We start from the raw sequence: 7,309 nt of genomic DNA, 5'->3' as shown, positions 1-7,309 counted from the left end.
CCAAGGCGGCCCAGGCGTCGCGAGGCTGTGGGGCTAACGCGCTCGAGCAAAAGGACTCTGTGGGTCCGCGACTTCTGGTGGTGCTGGGCTATCCCTGTGGCCAGGGGTCGGAGCTGTCTCTTGCTGCATGACCTCGTGACGGTTTGCTTTCCGTTCCAGATTGGCGTGTTTTGGCCCATCTCCCCCTCCTGGGCCCCGGTTGTAACCACAATCACACGACACCGTAGCTCCCTCGTGCGCTCCTTTTACGGCCCAATTGGGGTCCCCGTTCTATTCCAACCGTTCATAAATCCTTTAAGTAATCTGCGGAAAAAGCTGGGGAAAACTCACCAAAACGAAAGCAAGTACCAGCAAAAGCTGACTTTCCCGTAGTCGGCAGGATTCGAACCTGCGCGGGGAGACCCCAATGGATTTCTAGTCCATCGCCTTAACCACTCGGCCACGACTACTGCTGATGTTAATTTTGGCAGTAAGATCTATGTAGACTGCACACAAGTGTCTACGCTGTAACAGGTATGTTTTGATGGGGAGAAAAACAATACAAAGCTGTTTGGTCAGATAAGATCATATTTGAATGTTACAGCTCTAATAATTTTAGCTTTTTGAGTTACTCTTGGAGCATATCCCGTGCGACCCAACCCTTTTCTATCAGGAAGAACTGAGTTCTAGTCAGTTTTCTAGTTAAAGTCAGAAAACTCAGGAGGGAGGGAGGAAAGTCTGGTACTATCGTCCACTTGCTTTCTCAGCAACGGAGCCATTTCCAAGACGGAATCTGGAACCTAAGGGCGTCTGGACAGCTCTGGGCTTCCTTGCTTGGCTCTCAATTCCATCCCTCCACCTCCCTCTTGGACCAACAGCTCCCAGGACTCTCTTTTCTTGGATAAGGCATTAAAATGCTATTATTATCCACCAATTTTAATTCATTACGCAGGATCAGACTGTCCCATCGTGCTCTAAAGCTCTACTTTGAAAAGTGTAAAGCGTGTTACGAATGCAAGCTGTTATTTAATATTCCTGTAAGTGCTACAAACAGTCTAACCTGAACTTTGAGTATTTTTAAAGTGGGGTAGCAAAGAGGTGGGCACCTCTTTTTGCAGAAACCCTGAAAGTAGTCTGATACAAGTGATTTAGTAGCTTCATTTATTTGGTTTGATGTGTGTTCAAAATGTCTTTAATGCCCCTGAGGAGCAAAGTGCAGGCAGTACTGTGCCTGAGCCAAAGGTACTTGCTCACTAGAGCCCACCTTTACATTTTTATGCATTTTGGAAGCCAGTTGTTAAATGCAACCATTAATTAAAGGTAAATTATATAAACTTACAATTAAACTAATGACATTAAAAACAAAAGTAATACTCAAAATTCACCGTAGTCTAGTTATTTCCACACATTTTATTATAATTTATACTGTTGAGGTTATATCTATTGTGTCTGAAATATTGTAGAATGGGTTGTTACTGTGAATCTGTCCTTAACTTCCCATTCAAGGATGTCACTTGGATAGTTTAAAATCAGCCTTACTGGGTGTATTTACATCAGGGACATTGCAAATGCTACAAAACATGGTTTTTTCTCCATATGAGCTGGTTGTCAGTCATCTACCAGCAACTACTAATGTTACTATCAGACCAACTTTGACTATTCTCAGGAAGGCAACACTCCTCTTATTTGTAGGGCTACTGTGTTGTAGCCTGCAGCTGTGTTTTATCCATAAGAATCTTGAATACTATCTGATTTCCTACTCAACTTTTTAAAGTTATTATTTTCTTCCCTCCAAGTTGACTTGCTGGGTGATTGTACTTGGAACTGGCCTCCAGCAGAAAGACAGGACTAAGCCATTTGATACTGACGTTGCCCTTGCAACATGGGTTTCAGGGGGTGTAATGCATAGTTACCATCCAGTTTCCAGTTTAACAGGCTTAATTTGATTTTTCTCTAGAAATGGTGAAATCTGAGGTGTTATGGCTAGTAGTTCAGAAAATCTATTAGCATGTAGAGGATTTGCATGAAGGACTGTGAAAAGCTAAAAGTGGAAATGCTTGTAGTTGTGTTTTGTTTGTGTGAATATAAGAAAACATTGGAGCTTGTTTCCTTCTTCCATTCCCATCATCTTCATTTTAGTAAAATACCATGTACAGATAGATCATCCAGAGGTTGGTGCTTTGAGAATTTTGCTTACAGCTCATTTGACTCTTCATTGGGCCTCTTGAGTGGTGTTGTCTTTCTGGTTTGCCTTCGAGAGAGAAAACAAGTTCAGTGTCTACAAGGAGAAGTGTCGCATATCACATAGGTGTGTGGCTATGTGATAAGCTGTAAAATGATAGATAGTGGAGTATTAAAAATCTCTAGATGTCAGGAATGATGCCAGGTGTGCTTTAGTGGACTGTAAACAATGGTGGTGGATATACTTGATGACTGTATCCATAGCTTTAGAAAATTCTGCATTCTTGCAAATCACATTAGAAGATAAAAAAAATACTATTATATATTCCTTTGGTATTTTCTTTTTATTTTCCAAAGTGAGGGAGCTTATTTATTTTCTCTATAGTTTCTAATATGTGTAGACAGTGAAGTAAATTCCTTGTCCTGCTTAAGTAAGTCTTACACAGTTTTGGAAAGCATGCCTAGTGTCAGATGTTTCATAAAGGAGCATAGCCAAGTGTTTTCAGATGAGACAATTATTAAACATGCTGAAAGGAGCATGCTGTGTATTATTATGTTGCTTAGTAGTCTAAGAAAGTATTTTAGGAAAAAGGTGTCCAGAATAAGAAAACAAAGCCCTGCCGGCTTTTCCAAGTCACTGCGGAGAGCTCCGAGCCTGTCTTCTTACTAGCACCATTCTAAATGAGTTAGGGGTGGTGATACAGCTGGTTCTGTTGTCCCACGCAGCTCCAGGCCAACCCCTTCAGTTACAAGGTGTTTTATAATCCTCCTGGCTATTCACAGAATGAATTGCAAGGCCTCTTTAAATTCCCATGTACTTGGGTTTAATTTTCCCAGCCCTGCTTTACTCCCACACATCCCAGACCTTCTAAAATGAACATCCACTGCTGGGCAGTGACGATGGTGTGAGGGAAGGCATCCTCCCAGAACAATTGCCAACTCCCCAGCAGCTGACGCTGTGGAAGAAACAGAATAGCACTGGGGCAGCTCCGGTCCTTTTATGTGGCCCCTCAGTTAGACCTCGATGTCATGTAGGTAAATTCAGTCCAGAGCTTGCGGAATCTTTATTGGAATTTGTGCACTCATCTCTCACAGCTGTGGAGAGTTTAGACTAATCACAACCCTCACTGGGATACTATCATCTTCGTAATTTGAAAAAGGATCAGGAGCCTGCAGGCTTGGAACGTCTTGAGAAAACTCTGGCCCCGAAATACATCATCACACGTGGGGGACACCACTTGCAGCATCATCGCAGAAAGCTTAAGAATGCTGAAATCAAGTATTTCTCTGGCGTGATTTCAAATGGCCTGAGAAATCTGAGAACTGCTTTTTTTTTTTTAAATCTCTTTTTTACTGCAAAACAGATTCTTTCCTCTTCCATCAACCCCATTGCTGTCAATGTGTCCGATGTCAGGTTCCAGAAATGAGCATAGCCTTTTAATGATAAGAATGCCAAGGTTAACATGGCCGCCAGGGGCTCTCTCAAGAATCTGTTAGGGTGTGTTTCGATCCACAGACACGTTCTGAAGGCGTGCACCTTCTTAGTGTTTCCATTCTCAGTACATTTCTCTTCAGCAGCCTGGATAAAACCTGTCACTTTTTGCCAGGCCTTCTCATGCTTGGGGCCCCCTCGGACACTATTTTTCATTGACCCCATGTGTCCATATGGCAGAGCTAGGTTCAAAGTTGGGATTTGGGAAGCAGCCTCTGACAGCACAGAAGCCTAGTGAACTATGGTCATTTGTTCAAGAGGCTGGTATTCACAGATGTGCTCTAAGAGTGTAATACAATTTTTGGCCCCACCCAACTGGGTATTTTATTACCATCTGTATAGCAACCAACCAAAAAATCAGCCTGAGGAGGCAAGTGCTAATTTACGTGGCTCAAACCTGTCATCCCTCTGAGGAGTCAGTAGGCTAGACTGTCTTCTGAGGCTTGAGCATTAAAATATGCCTTTCAGTTCTACAGTTCCCTCTTCCCTCCTCCTCGTTTCATATTAGTTTTTGCTTTATGATTTTCTTTTCTTTTTTTTTTAAGATTTTATTTATTTACCCGACAGACAGAAATTACAAGTAGGCAGAGAGGCAGGCAGAGAGAGAGGAGGAAGCAGGCTCCCCGCTGAGCAGAGAGCCTGATGCGGGGCTCGATCCCCGGACCCTGGGATCATGACCTGAGCCGAAGGCAGAGGCTTAACCCACTGAGCCACCCAGGCACCCCGTGCTTTATGATTTTCAACCTTCAGAAAATTAATCCTGATTCAAGAGAAAGAAAAAAGGATCGATAGGAGAACTCTGTGGGATGGGGAGTAGGAATTATGGCTAGGTGTTAGAATGAAAGCAAAGGGAGAACCAAATTGGCAGAGGCGATCAGAAGTGTCTCTCAGCCTGGGCTTAGGTTTCCTGCCCATCAGTCTTCTGTCCCCCAGTTGGCCATATTGCCTTTTAGGGAGGATCCAGGGTTATTTATTTATTTATTTTTATTTCTTTTCAGCGTAACAGAATTCATTGTTTTTGCACCACATCCAGTGCTCCATGCAGTGCGTGCCCTCCATAATACCCACCACCTGGGGAGCCAGGGTTTTAAGCAGAGCAGTCCGCTCTCTTTTCTCAGTCACATTTCCACGTGTCAACCAATCTATGGCTTTAAAAAAAGATGCCTGTAGGTTTCTGAAAATCTAAAAGCTCTCCACACCCACAGAAAACTCATAGGTATCTCTAAGGATAAAGCCAACAGAGCTATCTCCCTTACAGTGAACCGCCCAAGGAATATTTGGAGGCTGGAAAGGACTTTAGTGATTTTTGTATAAAACTCTTCCATTTTTTAAAAGGAGCAATCAAGGCAAGAATTGAAACAATTTAGAAATTCTTTAATTATTAAGAGATTTTCACTGCAACCATTACTTTGTCTTATTTCATTATCATTCTGGTTATTCTAGATAAGACCCTTTCTAGTGCCCATGGCATTGGTGATATGTTTAATATGGAATTCCCACATTTTGGAACACTTTCATGCCTGCATTGACATATCGATAAAAACGACTCTTATCCCTTCACGTTCTTGATCTCTGATCATCTGTGGCACTCTAATGTACTCACCCCTTTATAGTTTAGTGTTTATGTCTAGATCTCATATTACGTCTGAGGACACAGGCTCTTTGAAGGACAGGGACTATAACGGATGTATACCTGTTTCTCCTGTAGTGCCTAGGAAGGGATGGAGTAGTGTGGCTTTTGAGAACATCTAAGCCAAAATCCTGTTATAACAGTACTTTGGGGGTCAGGGTAGCCCCACTGTATTGTAACAGTAAGGCTGATTCTCTGACCTGTGACTTAGAAGCATGTAGAAATGGTGAGTTCTTTCTTTCCCTGATTCTCCCTTCTTACTAATACGGGCACAAAATGGTCTTTTCAAGCCATAGAAGCTCTTGGCTGAAGGAGAATGTGTCTTGTTGAGCATTCTTGGAGGTCTTACTCTGAGACTCTGGGGGCTACAGTGGAGGGCCGGAGCAGATCTAGAGCTCTGGGAGGGCAAGGCCTGGCTTCACCTCTGCACCCCTAGTGTGGGCATGTGAATGAGAGGACAGATTCCTTCTATAGTAGGGAGGAGCATATTTTCTGGCTTCCCTCCTTCTCCGCCCTAAACCAACTCAGAGTACATGTGATACATGTGACCAGGTTCTGTAAGATATTTATCATTTATCGGCTGAACGGTACCAGTTGTTCTCTCAGTTTCTGTTTGCCTGCTTGGCTGTAGGTACTGAAATATTTCACCTGCAAGATGAGCCCCAGCAGCCTCTGAGCCAGCCCAGAACTTGCTCACTCTTCTCCATCAGGCTTCCATCTAGAATTGCTCTGGATGGCCTCAGCGCTCTCTGCCCTGTGAAGCTCTGTGTGATGGACTTCCCGTCCACCTTTAGACTGAACTCTGTTTCTAGTCTCGAGCTGAAACTTCGCCCAAACCCCAAACCCTTGTCCATGGCTGCAGTAGTTTGCTAGGGCTGCCAACAACAAATTGCCACAAACTTGGTGGCTTAAAACAACAGAAATTATTCTCTCAGTTCCGGAGGCCAGAGGCTGAAACCAAGTTGTGGGCAGGATCATACTGCCTCTGAAGTTTCCAAGGAACAATCTGTTCCTTGCCTCTTCCCACTTCTCATGGCACTTCTTGGCTTGTGGCCTTATCACTCCAATCTCTGCCTCTGTCTTCACGTGGCCTTCTCCTCTGTGTGTCAATTTTTGTTTTTTAGAGAGGGAAGCGTGGGAGGGACAGAGAGAGAGAGAGAGAGAGAGAGAGAAAATCTTAAGCAGGCTCCACCACTGGTGAGGAGCCCAATGTGGGGCTCGATCTCATGAACCTGAGATTATGACCTGAGCCGAAATCAAGTGTCATATGCTCAACCGACTGAGCGACACAGGTGCCCCCTTGTGTGTCAGTTTTAAAGAAGACTTTAAAATTGCCTTTAGGGCCCTCCCAGATAATCCAGGACGAGCTCCTCTTTTCCAGATCCTTAACTTAGTTACATCTGCAAAGACTCTTTTCTGAATAAGGTAACATTCATAGATTCCAGGTATTTGACATGGGTATCTTTTTTAGGGGTATTTCTTAGCTTACCACAAGAACCCTGACAAATTCTTGGCCCATGCTGGCTCCTTGCCTCTTTTGCTTATGGCTAAGGTTATGCTTCAACATGAATTAGTCTGTCTGGAATCAAATTCTGTCACCCACTTGACTATGAATATCTCCACAACTCACACATTCTTATTGCCTTTTCCAGGCCTCCACTTCCAACCCCTTGGGTATAAGTGTCAGGCTGGATCAGCTCCAAGCCTGCCTTTGAATACTGTGAGTTTTGCCTGGTGGACTCCTTTCATATAAATAAGCCCCAGGTTAGGTCAGTTCTCTTAGCTTGAGCTACACTGCAATGGTTTCCATCCTCTTGTGAGCCAGGCATTGAGGGGTCAGCGTGCCTAAGGGCAGTGATCATATTGGGTATAGTAGTCTCACATCTATAATATAATGTATTGCTTACCTACCATATCCTGAACTCTTTATATAACCCATCTTATTTAATTGTCACAGCTGAAGAGCTAGGGACAGAGAGGTAAAGTTGTCCAAAGTCATACAGCCTGGGTTTTGAAATTGGGTCTCA

General features: G+C 43.6%; 1 non-coding gene across 1 annotated transcript; it reads right to left on the bottom strand.

The window, feature by feature from the left end:
* Positions 1–367: 367 nt before the first annotated feature.
* TRNAS-AGA lies at positions 368–449 on the bottom strand. The gene has a single exon. It is a non-coding gene; the product is annotated as a tRNA-Ser (tRNA).
* Positions 450–7,309: the final 6,860 nt, after the last annotated feature.

The sequence above is a fragment of the Enhydra lutris genome, unplaced genomic scaffold, assembly GCF_002288905.1.
Source record: "Enhydra lutris kenyoni isolate GAN:26980312 unplaced genomic scaffold, ASM228890v2 scaffoldscaffold14, whole genome shotgun sequence".
Taxonomy (NCBI): Eukaryota; Metazoa; Chordata; class Mammalia; order Carnivora; family Mustelidae; genus Enhydra; species Enhydra lutris.
The sequence above is the reverse complement of the archived record's forward strand: the minus strand, read 5'-3'. Positions and strand labels throughout refer to the sequence as shown.